Here is a 17,471-nt window from a genome sequence, read left to right as displayed (position 1 = left end):
TGAGACTGCACAACTTCTCCCTCTCACTCTTGCTTTCCTCTTTCTATTTCTGAGCCCATGGAATCTTTGGTGTGCCACCTTGAGACAAGTGTGGACATCAAGCTGAACATAGCTTGCCCTGTCTCTAGTTTCCAGAAGCAATATACTCCCTCCCTGTGTTTTGTGATGTTTAATTGGAAATCTGAGGTGTTCCAGAAAAGCATCCCATCATGACCGCAGCGTCTTCCCACAAGCCTCGCTGCAAACACTTCCCAAGGCCCATTTGCCAGATGGACAACCTTCCCTGCTGCATGTTGACCCTGCCGCCGCCCAGCTCTCACACTTTCTCAACGTGGGGAGCAACTCCATGGTCAGTCTGTCCCAGGGAGCCCCAGGGTTACAGTGGACAAAAATACCACTGACCTATAAATACATATACCCATTTTGGTTGATTTGAATGGAATTGGCTACAACTTGATATACCCTTCAAATAGACTTATTCCCTTTACACAGAGTTACAGACTTCTGGAGGAAGACACAGCTGCAAAAGGTGGTCAGCTTCCTCATTTTGCAGTGTGAGAAACTGGAACCTAAATGGCCAATATTTGCACCCACATTCATCTCCTTAGGGCCAGAACCTTGCCCAGATTCTTAGGTTCTTGGCTTCTGATCTCACTGCTTCACACTGCTAGAAAAAAAAAAAAAAATCAGGAGCCCCTTTTCCATTAGAGAGAGGGAGCAGGATGACCCCTCTATCCACTGCCCCAATCTGTCTGGGTCAGAAGGATCCAGGACTAGAAATGCAAAAGGAAGAGAGACTTCAGGCTTTTTTAAAAGGCAGAAACAAAAGGACATGAGTTTTTAAATATCAGAGAAAAGAGTGAACTCTTAGCGTTCAGACTAAGAAGTCTAACATCGTTGCTGTGACTTTTCTTCTGATTGTCTCATAAATCTGCCTAAGGCTTTTGTGACCATAAGGATGACCTCAATTTGGGGGACCCTGGCCTGGGATCCAAGATTTTGAAGATTTGTTCCAGGAGTTGCCCTCTGACTTTGTTCAATCGTTGGGAATTACCTTAACCTTCTTGTGACCTGATCCCCTCTGGAAATGCAGATAGTATTACTTGCCTTAGTACAATGTCTTTTTAAAAAAAAATCTACGAGAGTCCCAGGCGGGAGTTGTGTTTTTGTCTAGAGGGAAAGATGATAGTTTGCCCCTTCAGCAACATCTAGATGATTATCTGAGATCAACCATGTAATTAAGTTTATTTTTGTGCGTGTTTAGTACTTTTCAGTTGAACAAAATGTAATTACCCCAAGAATGTTTTACCTTTAACCTCGTTTTATCTTAAGACATTATAGATTGTGTCTCACAGGAAAAATGGCCCTTGGAGGAGGAAATCTGAAATTATAGAGAAACTTAGTCATTCCCTTTGCATACAGTTCTGAGATGTTCTCGGAACATCTGTCTCCTCTGTGTGCCTATAACAGAAGGCACAACACGTCTTTCTGGCCACGGCTCCATAGTCCCTTGAGCAAGTCAGGGTAACATCAGCTTATTTACAAGTCACTATGCTGGTGCTGATGCCTCCGTTCTGGTCTCACCAGTGAGAGTTTTGCTTGAATTCTAACTGCCTGCTGGTCTCCACTTGAATATTCCACAGCCAACAGCGTCTCAAAATGTCCTGAGCGGGGCTCATTATTCTCTTCCCTTTCCCCTATACCAAGTGGCCCTCTGCCCCAGTTGTTCATCTAAGCTTGACATTCATTCTAGATCATTCCCTTTCTCTCACTGGTATTTTCCGTCAGTCAGAAAGTCTGATCAATGTATCTGAAGTTTTTATTTCCTTCTTCCCATACCACTGTCTTCGCTCAGGCCCTAATCACCTCCCATTTGAACTACTGTTAATTATTGGTCCAACATATATTTCGTAAGGATATACTGTAGGTCAGGCACTGTTCTAGGAACAGGGGATACAATTAACAAACAAAATATACAAAGATCCCTGGTCCTGGGGTGCCTGGGTGGCTCAGTTGGTTAAGCGACTGCCTTCGGCTCAGGTCATGATCCCGGAGTCCCGGGATCGAGTCCCACATCGGGCTCCCTGCTCAGCAGGGAGTCTGCTTCTCCCTCTGACCCTCCTCCCTCTCGTGCTCTCTCTCATTCTCTCTCTCGCAAAATAAATAAATAAATAAAAATAAAAAAATAAAAATTTATAAAAAAAAAAAAAAGATCCCTGGTCCTGAAGAGTTTACATGTTAGTGGAGGGAGAGAGAAGGCTGACAATAAGAACACAATAAATAGGTAAATTACATAGCCAATAAAAAAAATAATAATTCCAATGGGAAAAAAGTAGAGTTGGGAGGGAGAGAGTGGGGGAGGCTGTAGTTTGCCATTTTGAACAGGGTGATTGGAGTAAGACTCTTTGAGAAGATAACATTTGAGCAAAGACATGAAGGGGGCAAACCATGCAGTTACCTGGGGGGAAGCATCCCAAGACAAAGGGAAAGAACCTAACATGGGACAGTGGCTGGCAAGTTCAAGAGGGAGCCAGAAAGTCAGCACAACCGGAGTTGAGGAAGGGAGGGGAGGCGTTCAGAAATTAGGTCAGAGTCCATGACGCGAACTTCAGCTTTTTTAGAGAGGGATCCGTTGTCAGAGAGGGATCAGCTGTCATCGCTAGGATTTGAGCAGAGGAATGATGGCATCAGATATATGTTTTAGAAGGATCATTTTGGCTGCCACATGGAGAGCAGACTTAGGGAAATCAGGAGAGAGATGGAGACCGGGCAGGAGGCTATAGCAATGATGCAGGTGGGAGATGCTGGTGGCCAGGACAGGGTCGTAGCAGGGGAGGTGGTGAGAAAAGGCAGATTCTGGAAATATTTTGAAAGGCAAGCCAGTGGGAATTTCTGTAAGGACTACAAGGACTCTGCTTTGTTGTGGTGAGAGGAGAGTAGGGTCAGGGATAGGGAGAGAGGAGTGGACCTGCCCCCGGTTCTCCCTGCCCGGAACCCCTCCTCGAAATCCCTCCTCTCGCCAGAGCAAGCTTTCCAAACTGCAAACCTGGTCCTGTCCCTCCTCCCTGAAAACCTCTGGCAGATCCCTTGACCTACAGCCCCTTCATTTAGTACAGGAGGCCTTTTGTGATATGGCCCTGCCTTTATTCTCCAACCTCATTTCCTGTGGCCCTACCTTATAACAATTCCAAACCTCCCACAGGAACCTGCACGCAGCATGCTAAATCGTGATTCTGGGTCTTGGATAAGGTCTTCCATGTTTTCTTGCTTTGCTCCTGAAACCCCCCTCTCCGCTAATTTGCCTGATTGGTGGGAATTCTGTTTCTAGTCCTACCTCAGACATCATCTCTTCTAGAAGGTGGGATGAGTATACCCATGGTTTCCTGTGTACGCCTCCCCACAACAATCATCACGTCATGCCGGACCGTCGGTCTCTTGTAACGGAACATAAGCTCCTCTCTCCTCCTCCGCAAATACTTAGCACATTACCAGGCACATAAAGTCATACCGGTCCCAGAAGCCTTTGCTGTTCTGATGGCAAAGATCAGAGACTAGGTTCGCATAAATCTAAATTAAGCCAAATTTCTCCCCAGTCCCTCGGTCACCACTGGAAGCCAAGAGGTCAGATGAAGTGAGGACGTCATGTAGCCAATGACTCCTGCCTCGTTTCAGGTTCTGTCTACATCACCTCAGCCAACGTAGGCTCCGAGCACCCTGGATATTCCGCAGTGCGTCACACACATTTTACAGTATCCTCTCCTGAACGTAAGAAAGCAAAACCACAAAGGGCATTTTCTCCCGGCGGTCCTGGAGACTGGCCTGAGCCGGGTATGGCGGTGGCGATCCCAGCCCAGGGGGGCAGCAAAGGGACACCCCATCCCGGCTGACGTAGGTCCAGGTTGCCTCTGTGGACAAAGCCTGGGTGAGGCAGATGGGGCTATTTCGAAGACAATTGGGAACAGAATAAAAAGAGGTTTTGGACGCAAATGCTAAATGGAGCAGAGCAGATGTAGGAAGCCTCAAGCTGGGCCTTTCGGGAGGGGGAGAAAAATGAAATGAGAACCCAAACAAGGCATTCCCCCCACAGTGAAAACAAGACGCCAATGCAGCATCACACTGTGCGGCTCTCACGACAGGAGTTCTGGGATTCCAGCCAGGCGCACGGGGCCACGGCCTGGGCAGCTGAACGGTGCCAAGACCATTTGCCGCAAGACAATGGTGCCTCGGCCTGTTACCCAGACAGCCCAGCAATGGTGCCTGGGAGAGCAGAGCCCCAGAGTGGCTACATCAGCCGCAGCCTGGCAACCTCACGTTCTTCTTCGGAAGGAAAGGGGGCAGGGGGGAGAGGGAGGGCGGTGTTGGCAAGGGCAGTGGGTTTGGGGCTTTCAAGAATCTCAAATGCCCCGTGACTCTCTAAGTCTTTGGTAAATTACCTTTTATGAGCTTTGTTAAGCCTCAGCAGCCTGGAATTGTCTCCTCAAAACTCAGCCATCTGTTCACCTCCTGTCTATAATTCTGACCACACGCACAAAAAAAAAAAAAAAAAAAAAAAGAGTTTAATTTCAGCAAAGGATCCTTCTTTCCTTAAAAAAAGAAAAAAATGGGACGGGAACTGGAGAGGGGGAAATGAATGATGAGGACTGGCCGATTTCAGACAGGGTGACAGGAAAAGGTGGGTATTTCTGAAACAGTACCCCACAATGCGGCTGTTCCGTTCTTGGTGACTGGAGTCAGGACAATTAGCACCTTAGTTAGAGCTCTGTGGAACAATAAATAAGCACGTATTAAGCCACATTTAAATGCATGGAGCTGAGCTAGGCGCTGTGAAAGGGGAAAAACAAAAGAGTCCCTGCAGTAAAAAAAAGACAGGAGGGAAAATTTAAATCACAACTGAAGGGAAAACTCAGCTCAGGGAACGTTGGGAGACAGATGGATGGTACAGGCTAGAAGTTCCATAGTCCTTGGGGACAGGGTTCAAGTGCTGTGAGCTGAAACGTCTCAGCGAAGAGAAGAGGAATTTAGGGAGGTGGAAAATTCCAACAGAAGTATCAAGTTTATCTTCCTTCCTAAACAGACATCCTTTCCACAGCATACAACTTCTTTTCAAATCTTTTCCATAGCAAGTACCCATTACCTCACAAATTGACCCCTTGTATTTATTTATTTTCCTCTCCAACAGAGAGCTAGATCTGGCTTTCTTTAACTTCCTTTTTGTTTTCCTTTCCAGACAAAAGAAAATTTCATCCACCCCCTCTCCAGACTTGAAGACAACAGCCCTGGGACCCTCCCCTCTGCAGACCAGTCATCCATCCCTCTTCCCCACACCATCTGCTGGCCATTCTAATCAGGGAATGCTCCTGCCCAAAGGCGGTGCCCAGCCCTCAGCCCAGCACCCTGGGTGTATTCCAGTCAACCATCCTGTGACCTTATGTTATCATTCTCTGAACATGATTCACTACTGATACAGCCTAATGATGCTTCAGGTTTCAGCCACCACACTGCATTGTAAGTAAGGAGCAAATGTGTGATCAACCAAAAACTCCTTTGTCTTTTCCACCTAAACTTGCTGCTAAGCCAGGGGTCCCCCGTCGAAGATGGGTGATTTGGAGAGGAGGTGCAGGATTCTGACAAAGGGAGAAGGTTGGGCCATAAGGCTGTTCTCGGAACACTGAATAGCTACCCGCTATCAAAATGGACTTTGATGCTGTAGTAATTAAAACGGATTTATACCAGCACGAATACAGCCAAACAGAACAGAGAAACAGAGCCATGGAAATTAAGTATTTGTTAAAGATTTCCTTTCAAATAAGTGGGGCAGGTATGGACTTTTCAACATGTGGTATTAGGAAACCATTTGTCGGAAACGATGATTCAATGCATTCTTTTTTTTTTTTTTAAGATTTTATTTATTTTTTTGACAGAGAGAGACATAGCGAGAGCAGGAACACAAGCAGGGGGAGTGGGAGAGGGAGAAGCAGGCCTCCCGCAGAGCAGGGAGCCCGATGTGGGACTCGATCCCAGGATCCTGGGATCATGACCTGAGCCGAAGGCAGACGCTCAACGACTGAGCCACCCAGGCGCCCGATCCAATGCATTCTTATCTGTCATTATATATCCAAATTAATTTCAGATATATTAAATACCAAGATGTCATATTATATAAATATAAATACTATATGACAGTAATATTTTATATATATATATATGTATATATATATATATATGTATATATATATATATATATATATATATGAAAAAGATAGCTTTTTAATTAAGGGTAAAATCTCCCTAAAAAAAAAAAAGACTTAAAATCCCAAAATGTCATTTACAGTGTTCTATACAGCAGACGGCATTAGTTCACCTAGGTGTTCAATGATCCAGCCTCCCTGGTCCTCACCAAGACGGGTAACCGGTCTGGGGCCTGTGAGCGGGTTGGGCTCTAGAAAGTCAGGATGACTTTCTTAGGAGATAAAACTAGGTAGCCTTCTTAAAGTAATGTAAAGATACACAGTATTATTATTATTTTTTTAAAGATTGTATTTATTTATTTGACAGAGAGAGAGACACAGCGAGAGAGGGAACACAAGCAGGGGGAGTGGGAGAGGGAGAAGCAGGCTTCCCGCGGAGCAGGGAGCCCGATGCGGGGCTCGATCCCAGGACCTGGAATCATGACCTGAGCCGAAGGCAGACGCTTAACGACTGAGCCACCCAGGCGCCCCCACAGTATTATTTTTATTGAAACTTTCCACAGATTGCAAGTCTGTTTCTAAATGTGCTACTAAGAATATCTATACATACATGTAAATATAAATATATGCTGTGCATTTATATACATATATTAAAAAATATATACATATGATGTTCTATCTAGGACAGAAAAGAGTCAGACACCTCCACGGCCCCTGTGTGGTATCACATTTACATATACCACCCACTTTCTCAAACCCTATCCAAATGTTTCTTACAAGAGGGCTGCCACCTGGCTCAGAGCACCTGATGGACTCGGGAGAAGTCTCGGAGGTAGAGAAATGAACTGGATGCAGAAGATGGTGAACCAGGGTTCCTGAGGAGTGGGAGGATGCTAGCCTGTGGTAGGAGCTCCGAGAAAGGTGAAATGAAGAGATGATGGAATAAAGCTCGAAGCAGGTAAGGACCCACCACCAGGCCTTGAGAAACCACGGACATCACAGCCTCAAACCTACAGGCATGTGATAAGTGGACATCGGGCTCCGTGTATTGTCTTTGTTCACTTTTCTATCTGTTAAGCTGTCCCTTATGACAATACGGTCTGTGCTAGCTGCAACTCACCTAGTGAGAAGTCAGGAGCCTCGTATTTAAAATGATCCTAATTTCAAACACAGAGGCAATTGGAAGTGAAACTTGTGAACTGAACAAGAAAAACATCATGGGATATAATTACATGAATAACTCTATGTTATCTCCTACTGTCCCATTATCACCATGCATCTGGAAGAAAAACTTGACTACCCCTCTGACTTGTTTCGTCAGAGGAAGACACTGGAAGACACACAGCATAACAATAATTTGATGTGTCTAGTCTAGGTAATAAACATTAAATTTGACTTAACATTAAACTCCCCAGCCGGGACCTACTGTGAGCTGCCTGGCCGTTGGAGCCTGGCATGCAGGGGTCTCCTCTTGTTTTCCTGCCTGCACATGGTCTTCCCACCGGCCCCCTGCTCCAGCATGCCAAACAGGACCCGAGCAGGAAGAGGGTAAGGGGTACTGGAAAGTTCTTGCTCAAGTGGTGCTGCTCTTAGAGGACTCACCCTCTCTGCACCTGCAGATACTTGAAACTGACTCTCTCATGAGCCATTTTGCTCTCTGGCCACGGAGAACACATTTCACGCTCTCAAAACAACCCTATCGGAGTGACTCTCACTCATCTCCTTTAGATGGGACTCATAGCAATAAATTACTCTCTCCAGCAAACCCTCCTTACATGTTCCTTCTGATGTCCCTCTTGACCTTTAAATACCCCTGATCTGTGGGAATAGCCCTTGGGTGAGAAGCTCAAGACTTGTATAACCAGTTTTCAGATAGTTCCTTTAAAAACAGATGCTTCTCTGTCTCACAACTAATTTTGGTATTGGATATTTGTCTCAGAGCCTTGCCTAAATATTTCAAATTAATGTATTTCTATACTAGTTGGTCTAATGTAACTTTTTGTCTCAAATTGATGGCTCCGATTTTATGGCTACCTGGAGTCCCCACTGGGAAACTTGGTTTATTAATCTTAATAAGAACGTATAAAAAGTCACAGGGCAAGGATTTTGGAAAGAATCATCTGTTTAACTTGTTTTCGGTGACGGGCCTCCAACATGGCCCCGAGTGATCCCTGCGTCCTGGTATGCACACCTTCTGTATGTGCCACTGTATCCGCACATTATCAGGCTTGGTCTGTATGACCAGAAGAACATAGAGAGTGATGGAATGTTACATCCAAGATTAGGTTATACGATACTCTGCCCTCTGTCTTTCTTGTTTTCTTCCTCATGCAGATATTCCCTCTGGGGGAAGCCATGTTGTGAGCAGCCCCATGCGGTCCCACATAGGAAGGGAACTGAAGCCTCTTGCCAACAGCTGTGGGGATGAACTTGGAAGTGGATCTTCCAGCCCCTATTAAGCCGTCAAAGACTGTAGCTCTAGTGTATAGCTTGACTGAAACTTAGTAAGAGATCCCAACCAGAACCACCCAGCTAAGAATCTTGACCTTCAGAAACTATGAAATATAATGTTTGTTGTTTTACACTGCTGATTTTTAAAAATAACTTCTCCTTTTACCCTCCCTGAGATGTTAGGCTGCTAGGTTTTTGGGGTAATTTGTTAGGCAGCAAATATTTAGATATTTTGATAACTAAATACTGTCTAAACAGTTGGACTAACAGTGTTTTACACTTGCAAAACATTTTCACACAGATATTACATTTACCAACATAACTAAATTCCTCTTTGTATTCTCAGTCATAAAAATAAAATGCAACTTGGAGAATTCGTTTTGTCAAAATATTTATTTTGGGATTTTGTTTTTAAAACAAGCAGGCTAATTAGGCATAACTAAAATATTATTTAATCTATAAAGTTCAATTTCCAAATTTTCAGGAATATTTGTATTGTATAAAACAGATACAGCTATAAAATCAGAACTTAGAGATTCAGATAGGACTTGGAGAGGTTGTCTGAATTATCATGCTTGTTCTGGACAACTCTGCACCCTAACAGTCCCACACGCATCACAGTATTTATTGTTTAACAATCTCTAGAAAAGGAAATGGGGACAGGGTGAGGAGCTATGGGGAAAAGAAGCAACATTTTGCCATCTTTGCAGTGGTGAAGTCCTTCATAAGTAACAAAATTGTTTCATGTTCAAAGTGCTCTTTGCTCTTCTTATTTTCATTATGTTCTGCAGGTAAGTGAGGTGAACAACCATTTAACACCTGGAGAACCGAGGCAGGGACCAGAGGAAGGGGCTTTCAGGAGATGGTGTAATGAATATGGGAAGGGGGAAAGATGGCTGACCTAGGTCTCACCCAGTGGACAATGGGTTGGTTTCGTTCCGGGCACAGGGCCCTGAGAACTCGATAATGTATTTGACTCTCAATAGTTACAAATAAGTTTCATACATTATCAATACTAAAGCGGATGGAAATATCAGCCCTAAAAAAATGTGTGAGGGGGTGGGGGCTGAATTTAGAATATACCATTTCATCAGTAGCAAAGAGTTAAATACTAGGTACTATGCAGGAAACCTAACATGGCTCATTAGACCAAAAATATGGTCCAGAAGCAATCCTTGGGGTAGATAGAAGGAAATACACAAGAGCTCCCCTTCCACTTTCTACCTCTGAGACTCTGCTCATTCTGTTCCTTCTACCTAGAACACTCTTCCATACCCCATGCTGCTTATCTGCTCTTCTGGTCTCAGGATGAAGATCCTTCCTCGAGGAAGTGTTCTCCCACTGTTCTAGACTGGGTTATATGCTCCTCCCAGGTGCTCTGCCATGTGGACATGTCCACTGTCAGGGAAATTATTACACTAAATTAGGCACTGATTATTTTTCTTTTTGTGGAACTCTAATTACTAGGTCAGTGATCAAGTCTGCATTGCTCATTACTGCACAGCAGGGGCCTAAGCCTGTGCCTGGCACATAGTGGGTCTTTAATAAATATTTGTTCAAAAGTAACTAGTTTTGGGAAATTGAGCCCCCTGTGTGGTATGGGGAATTACCTTGTTGCCTCCATATATATCCATATATATCCGGCAAGCTGTTCCAGAATTCACGGAACAGAAAGGCTCATGACCAAATTATAATGCTAAAATACATGGTATATGGAATCCATTTAAAATGCAGTGGGAAGCAAGGGGAAAGAGGAGAGTTGGTTAACAGCTGGTTAAAGCCCAAGACTGGGCCACGCTACCTGAACCCTGGGTCACACAATAGTTGAAGGTTCTCTCTCTTTCCCTCCCTCCCTCCCTCCCTCCCTACTCCTTTCCCCTCCCCATCCATTCCCCACCTCCTCCTTTTCTACCATAGAAGCTTTCCCTGCTGACCAGAGGTGAGGTTTGAGCCAAAGGGACACACAGGTAGAAGGTACGTGGGGCCACCCCACACTTGTTAAATCAGACAGTTGCAGGACAATTACTCCTGGCGGCCGCTGGAACTCACCAAGATCTCCTGAGCAGTCGCAGCTTTTGCCTGAATATTTGAGTATCCGACAGATGGAGCCAGAATGGGTGTCTCTGATGACTGGGCACTTTGAGACCTCATGAGTTTTGATTGTTTACTGTGCCTCCTGTATATTCAGAGGTTTATGAATATTGGTGCCCCTTGGGCCTTCCATCCCTTACCATCCATGTGCAGCATGCACATGCTCAACTCTGTCTAACCTGTCTCACAGAAATTTATTCTCTCACATTTCTGAAGGCCAGAAGTCTGAAATCAAGGTCTCAGCAGGGTTGGTTCCTTTTGTCGTCTCTGGTCCATGCCTGTCTCCTAGCTTCTGGTGGTTGCTGGCAATCCTGGGTGATCCTTGGCTTGTAGGCACATTAATCTCTTCCTCCCGTCTTCACATGGCCTTCTTATCTGGACACCCGCCTTTGGATTTAGGGCCCACCCTAATCTGGTATGACCTTATCTTGACTAATTATATCTGCAGATACCCTATTTCCAAGAAAGGTCACATACTTAGGTACTGGGTGAACATGAATTTTGGGGGTGGGCCCTTTTCAATGCAGTCTAATATCTAACAGATCTTACGGGTTTCATCCATCCTATGTCTATGCTTACCTTCCACAGCAGAATTGATTGTCCTCGAATACTGTAAAAAATACACCTCCTACCCGGAAACAAATCTGTTATACATGGTGGTTCTGCTTCCTTCACTTGAAGGCACTCCTGGCTGCAACCAAACAGCTGCTGATTGCTGACAGCAAAGGAACAACCTCAGGGCTTTCTCCTTTCCGTCTTTGAGGGCCAGCTCCCAGAGCAGGGTGCTGATGTGAGGCTGCGGGCTCATTTTCATGCATGTAAGCCTGTGCTATCCCCGGGAGCTGCCCCTGGGCAGGACCTGTGCCTATAAATCTCACTGCAGTGAGGGGCACGGGCTGCTGCTGGGGAGCCCAACTGCGTCTCAGCTTCCCAGAGCTCATGGCACCTCTTCAACAGGGCCGGTCCTCCAGGGCTGAGCTGCTCCTGGTCAAGACCTGTCTAGGGGCTTCAGATCTCTCAAGGGAAGCAGAGAAAATTTTCTCCATGTGGTATCTTGCCTGTGGAAAATAAATACTGCCCAACACTTGTCAGAGTCTACTAAAATTAGAAAAGGGAAAAGAGCTTATTTCTAGATGTCTAAAAACAGGGCTATTTAACTATATATACAGAAGTAGATGTGAAATTACATAAGATAATCATAATTTTTAGAAGCTTCTCGTAGGATGTCACTCCTTCCTATGACCCCACCATACTAGGTATATACCTCCAGAGTAGCATTTATTATGTTCACAGCAGAGACTATGTACTCCTTGGGGTTGGGTGTACTTTTTACTTCTCTTTACTTGGCACATTGCCTGGTATTTGCAGACTGTCAGTAGATGTTTGTTGCATAACTGACCAACTGAATTAATTGGCCAATTTTTCATACTTATAAATGAAGCTATCTGATCATCCACATGATTTACCCAAATGAGGGACTTCTGTTCTCATTTAGGTTCAGTAATGTTAAGCATTCGTTTTTGTTTTCTCCCATCTAGTGATGGATGTAGTCTTGCTTCACTGATTCTCTACATAACCTCTGGGTGACCCTAAATGAGACCTTACCTATCTGGTACTTTATCTGGTCAAAATTCCTTGCATAGTTATCATTCCTATCTCTCTTGACTCACAGGTGGGTTAACTGACAGAGTAGGTATTTAATCCCTGAAATCAATCTCTCCAGATTCTTAATCATTTGACTCTCCTGGGTCTGACTTCCTTCCAGTTCCAAGGTACAAGCCTTTGTAACAATACCTTGACCTCAGCAGCCCAGGGGAGAGTTTCACTGACTCCCCTGCGAGGTACAGGAGTCTTCAGCTCTAATGAGGACCTGTATATATTGATGGACGGGCTGTCACTTGAAGCCCAGCAAAGGAGGGCTGTAAGCTAATGTAACCTCTGCTTCCACCTCAATGTATGGCCATAGTCTTTTCATCTGTACACAGCACCTACTCTTTCAGTCATGTTGAGGGATCATTATGGGGAGAAATGCAAAGCCCATTAATTCCCATTTGGCTGCCAGCATGTAATTTAAAACTGGGCCCGGCATATCAGCGAGAGAGTAATACCTGAATGGCAGAAATATCAAAAGAAAGGCAGGCCAACGATGGCATCATCTCCTAAGTATGAAATGTAGGCCATTGGCTTCAAAAGCCCTGCAGGCCCCCTGAATGCAGGGGCAAATGGGGTCAGGTTCTTCCTCCAGTGAAATTGCTACCTGGCCAAAATGAGATCCGCTGGGAAGGGAATCTACACTTTTGGTCAGTGGTGTCCCCACTATCCTGGGTACTGCCAGACGTAAGGAGGGGGCTGCTACAGCCAGCACTGCTCAGTCATCTGGGCCAAGTTTATGAGGAGTGTCCCCAGGTGTACGTGCTTGATGTGCCTCTCTCGCTCAGTTCCTCCAGTGATGCTGTGATGTAGATTATTATAATTCTTCTGATGAAGACCGAGACTTCCAGAAGATCTTCTCAAGATCAGACAGCTACTAAGCAGCAGAGTAGAGATGTACAGCCAGCCCGAGAACCAGGAAGGGGGCTGCAGGAGGTGGTTCTGTCCCCGCTCCAACCTATGTGGCCTCAGCGACAGTGACTGATCTGGCTTTACGTCCATAACTTCTGAAGCAACCCTTCAACCTTACCTCTGGCTCTTCCAAGGGGGGAAACTGGCATCCTCCCATCCTGTCTTTGCCTCCTCACAAATATTTATTATTGAATATGTGCAAGTATATTTTCAAAGAGTTAAAGGCATGACATTCATAGAAATATAGAATGAACGTGTGCCAAAAATGCATTCAATGACTGAGAGAGCGAGCATGAAAGTAAAGTTGGTTCCAAAAGTATTGTGAGGAACTAGATATTTGTAGGCATTTTGGAGGGAAAAAAAGGAATTAAAATTCCTGGATTAGATATAAAACTGGTTAATGCCCCATGGAACCATAAAATCATGACCCCGAGTTTATCTTCTCTACCTATCTGTAAAGTAGATATTTACTAGGATCTAGTTTCTATATATCATAGAACCTCACAATAGTGGCTGGTTCTGATCAAACAGTTAATGGCAAAGCCAAATGCAAATAAATTTCATTAGATCGGTGGGTGCCCAAAGTTTGCTGCACATTAGAATCACTTGGGGAGATTTTGTACATCTTGACCCCCAAGGTCGTACCTCCATCAGTTCCTTATTGTAGTTGATTACCACAAACACAGTGGCTTAAGGCAACACGACTTTATTCTTTTACAATTCTGGAGGTCGGAAGTCTCATATAGGTTTCCAGGGCTGTGCTACTTCTGGGGGCTTGAGGCAGAGTCCACTCTTTGCCTGCTCCAGGTTCTAGAGGCCACTTGTACTGCTTGTCTTGTGGCTCCTTCCTCCATCTTCAAAGCCAATGGCAGAGGATCTTCCATTTTCTCCAGTCTGATCCTCCTGCCCCCCCTTTGTCAGGGCATTGTGATGACATTGAGCTCACCTGGATAACACAGGCTCCTCTCCCCATCTCAAGACCCTTAACTTAACCACACTTACAAAATCTCTTTTACCATGTAAGGTAACATATTCACAGGGTCTGAGGATTGGGTCGTGGACATCTTTGGGTGTGGGGCATTATTCAGCTCATCCCATCAGCCCCTATCATTAAATCAGAATGCCTGGGAGTAGGAGCCAGGCAACTACAGTTTTGAAGATCCACAGGTATCTCCAATGTGAAGCCAAGTTTAAAAACCACTGCCCCAAATAATTATATAATCTTTGGGTGACCCCGTTAAACAGTGCTCTGATACGACACTCAGAGGACATGGTCTCAGTGTTGCTTTATTCCTAAGTTTGTGATCATTTTTTTTTAGCAAACGAACAAACATCAAGTAATTCTCAAATGGAAAAGCTTCACTTTGATTAACATCTGCAATCACTTTGTTTTGCTCGACTTTGGACTAGATACGGCTCTCACTGGCTGTGTAAACTTGGCAAGCCCCTGTTGCCTTTCATTCTTCTGCAAAATGGAGCCAATGTAACTCATTTCTGTCAGAAGGGTGGTGACAGTGGAGGAAGGTGTAAGCTAAGTGATTGAAATGCCATCTGTAAATACGACTGCACACATGCCCGCGGTCGGCTGCTGCAGGACGAGCTGGTGTCAGGTTTCCACAGCCAAGAATCATGCTCGGTGGACCACAAAAGACTGAGGCTTGTAAATGCTGTTCAAATAACTACAACGAAAATAACACACATGCTCCTACACCCACCTTCTATCCTTCAATTACGTCTAATGGCTGAGAGCAAACAGAGGGGAGCTGTGAAAGCGGTTAGCGGCCGCATACCTGGGAACCTTGGTGAGGCTCCAAAAACATAGAATGTCTTGCAGTAAACCTATCATCTGCATGAGTTTACTGCATGAGTTTACTGCACTTCGCCCAGTGCTGATCCCGGAGCCTCAGGGTAAACTTTTCACAAGAAGAAGGATCTGGTGCCGATTTTCAACGCAAACACCGAAGTTCATTACAGTAGCTCTTGTCTTTTAACTGAAATGAGGATATACCTGAGGTTTGCAACAATCTGCAGGATACACCCGGAGGCCCTGGAGAGTCTGAAGAATGCTCCTCGAGCTTGCAGAATGGGAAGAAAAGATTCTCGAGGGCTGCCACATAGGCATCTTGGAAAAAAGGAATTCTAAAATAAGATTCCTAGATTAGATACCAAACTGGTTAGTGTCCTACAGACGATGGAATCATGACCTTGAGGGCATCTTCTCTACCAAACAGAAATCTATAGAATACCATGGGGACATCCCCACTTCGTGTAACATTCCCAGGTGCCGTCCCTATTTCTGGACTCTGTTCCGTTCATGTGGGCAAACCTTGCTCTCTTTCGATATGACTGAACCTAGCTGGCAAGCTGCACCCGTTCTCTGCCCCTAGGCCAGACTGATAATCACCACTTGAATGAGCCATGGATCAAGTTTCCTAAGGCAGGCACTGGATTTTAGATCTCTTTCAGACAGTAGAACCAATTTTTCAAATGAAATCAACGCCAATAAATATGCGACACAGTGGAGAAGTTAATTACAGTAACAGTTGCCACCACTGTGCTTCTTAGAAAAGGATACACAGTTGATCCCAATTATCGGCCCACTGCATATTTTTCAGTCCATCTGCTTGCTAAACTAGGTGTGTAACTAGAACATCAATACTTGCAGTCCCTCGGGGCGCCTGGGTGGCTCAGTTGTTAAGCGTCTGCCTTCGGCTCAGGTCATGATCCTGGGGTCCTGGGATCGAGCCCCGCATCGGGCTCCTTGCTCGGCACAGAGCCTGCCTCTCCCTCTGCCTGCCTGCCATTCCCCCTGCTTATGCGCTCTCTCTCTCTCTCTCTCTGTGTCAAATAAATAAAATCTTAAAAAAAAAAAAAAAAGAAGTAATCCCCAGGGCACCTGGGTGGCTCAGTCGTTAAGCGTCTGCCTTCAGCTCAGGTCATGATCCCGGGGTCCTGGGATCGAGCCCCGCATCAGGCTCCCTGCTTGGAGGGAAGCCTGCTTCGCCCTCTCCCACTCCCCCTGCTTGTGATCCTGCTCTCACTATGTCTCTCTCTGTCAAATAAATAAATAAAATCTTTAAAAAAAAAAATACTTGCAGTGGCTTTGCTGTCATCCACAAACATCTGCAGAGCAGTGAAAAAAAATTAAGTTATTGGACGAACTTGTGCCCAGCTGAGCTGAACAAAGCGACACTCTGCCTTTTTCTTTGGGCTCTCAAACTGTCAACAAGTTGTCTTTTTAGAGATCTATTTAGTACCACTTTTTTTTTTTTCATTTTTGTGCTTTTGTTGGTGATTTTGCTTTACAGTAGCCCCCGAGCATAGTGCCAAAGTGCTATCTGTTGTCCTAAGCCCAAGAAGCCTGTGGTATGTCTCGCAGAGAAAATGTGTGTGTTACATACATTTCATTCAGGCTCCGGTTATGGGGCTATTGGCCATGGGTTCATCAGTTCATGAAGCACTAATGAATCAGTGAAATCTCTGAAATAAGGTGTCTTTAAAGAAAACCGCACGTGAAACAAAGTTACACATTGACTGGTTGAAAAATGTGACCAGAGGCCTGTAAGACCTAACCCTGTATTTCTCCGGGGAAGAGCGGCTCAGCGCTCCCTAATGCAGAACGTGCGGTGATTTTATAGAACATAACCAACTACTGCGGATACCAAGAATCAGCTGTGTCTTTGGAAAAATATCTGGGTGACGGCTTCAGTTAGGCTGTGACACTCCAGGGGCCTCGGCAGAAATGTGCTCATTCCCACGAGGACGGAGTAGATGAAGGAAAGAAGAGAGGAAGGGAGAGGAACCGTCAGGAAGGACATTTTGCAGCTCTGTTTCAGTAAAGGGCCAAGAGAGCAGAGCCCAGCGACACGGAGCCTGCAAGGAGGTTAGAGAATAGGAGGAGCACATACTGTAGACTTCTCGGATGTCTTGTGACATCTTGTCTGTAACTCTCTCCTTGCGACATCCAACTCTTTCTTAAAGTCTACCGTGCTCACATGTGCCTCTCATGGCTGGGGTTTTTGGGTTTTGTTTTATTCTTTTCCTCCAAAGAAACCAGGTAGTTTCCTGTCTTCTGCAAAGTGATGCAGAACCTGGTAAGGAGGCAGGATGTCACTCAGCAGAGAAGACCGTGACACTGGAAGCCCTCCACGGGTCTGAAGACATCTTGGGGAGGACGTT

Source organism: Neomonachus schauinslandi, chromosome 2, assembly GCF_002201575.2.
Source record: "Neomonachus schauinslandi chromosome 2, ASM220157v2, whole genome shotgun sequence".
NCBI classification, from domain to species: domain Eukaryota; kingdom Metazoa; phylum Chordata; class Mammalia; order Carnivora; family Phocidae; genus Neomonachus; species Neomonachus schauinslandi.
This window is presented reverse-complemented; position numbering follows the sequence as displayed.